Genomic DNA, 1,968 nt, shown 5'->3' with positions numbered 1-1,968 from the left:
ATCCTTGTGTTAGATTGACTGCAGACTCCACCTCCCCACATGCCCATTTTTTTACTATTCATATTGATGTATTTTCTTTGTTTTCTTTATTATATATTTTTTATTTTATTGTTCTATTATCTTTACTTTCATTGTTTAAACTTCCTTTTTATGTCTTCATTTTTTATTATAAGCCAACAGAGTGGCCCTATAGTGACATAGGTGGTAAATAAATTTAATAAGAACAGAAAAGTGGCATGGGAAGATAAAGTATTACATGGCCAGTACATTAAAAAAAAACAGGTAAAGCAGAATACAAGACCTGGCAATGGCTAAGTGCAAGAAAGTTGAAGAAAGAGACAGAGGGGCTAATTTTGGCTGCACAAGACCAAGCCTTAAGAACAAGTGCAAACAAAGCCAGAATTGAGAAGGCAGCAACAGATAGCACGTTCCACCTCTGCAAAAAAGCTGAAGTAACAGTTGATGCAAGAAGATTGCACAGATTGACTACAAACAATGGTATGACAAAGTAGCAACAATGGTGCATTGGAAGATCAGCAAGAAATACCATTTGCCTGTAAATAAGAACTGGTGGGACCATAAAATAGAGAAAGACATAGAAAATGAAGAATCTAAATTGCTCTGGAATTTTAGAATTCAAACAGGCAATTGCTGCATGACACCCCAGCTTTAACTGTTATCAGTAAGAAAGACAAAATCCATGGCCAGATTCATGAGTTTTTTTATAACATGAATTTTTAAACTAAGCATAAAAATATTTTAAAATTATTATTAAATTAAATCTTCTGTACTTTCTAATTCAAATGGTTTAGAAAATTCTAGCAATAACAGTACAATAAAAATTGTTTGATGGTAAAAAAATCAATTACTAAAAATAACTTTCCTGATTTTTTTTAATACTCAGAGAAATCTGATACAAGATATAATGGAACAGAGTTAATTATCAAAGCAACTTCATAAACTAAAATGTTTACATATGCTCAGCTCTACAGGTGACCACATCACTGTTTGACATGACACTGAAATTGCTAGTTTAGTTCAGTACTGACTGAATTTGTGTAAATAATAAAACTGAATTTGATTTTGGATTTGAATTTGATATTCCACTCTGAAAACAATTAAGTCAGATATGCAAAAATCAGACACATGCCATGAATTGTACATACACCTAATGGGAGTGAAATAACTTTCCAGGTTACAATCACTTTTGTAAATAAATGTAAATGAATGCTTGAACTGAAAACATTAGTGCTCTTGGATAAGAAAATATCCTCTACAGTTTACTTGAAAAGCAGAGATCCAGGGTATAACCACAAGCATCCTGTTTATCATTGCAACGAAGGCTTATAAAGAAAAATGTGCCTAGGCCTATAAATGTTTTAAAACGGCCCTGACTAATATTGTCATCCCTCTGGAAATTATTATGAACTGGTATGTTAAACCTCATGTAATCTTTTTCTTTTCTGCTTATTTTTGCAAATCAAAGTGCACATCGGCATAGGGAAAAAAAGGGAGGTTTCATATTAGAAATAGTAATAATCAATGACTTGATGAAGGGGTTCCTCTCTCCCTCCCGCTCTTTTCATGCAATTTTCCTTGAAGATAACTAACTTTCCTTAGTTTGGGGCTAATGTATAGAGGGGATACTAGATAATATACCGCAGAGAGAATACCAAATGTTTCTTGGATAACCTTCGCTGCAATGTCAGCATTATTTGGCCTCATTATAAGAAGCCTCGCTTTTTCAAATCAAGGCTATCGGTAAACAATATTTAAGCCTGAGGCCAAAATTATCGATTTACATTTCTCGTTGAAGAAAAAATGTTTTACCATATACTTGTCCTTTTAAGAAAAACCCAATCTTTATTTTTTTAATCCAATTCTTCAAATACAATAAAATAGTTCATTCTTCACCCAAAGCGATTCCATGTGCAAAAAAAAAGGGGGGGGAAGGAATACACAGACGCG

Source organism: Vipera ursinii (assembly GCF_947247035.1).
Source record: "Vipera ursinii genome assembly, chromosome: Z".
NCBI classification, from domain to species: Eukaryota; Metazoa; Chordata; class Lepidosauria; order Squamata; family Viperidae; genus Vipera; species Vipera ursinii.
The sequence above is the reverse complement of the archived record's forward strand: the minus strand, read 5'-3'. Positions refer to the sequence as shown.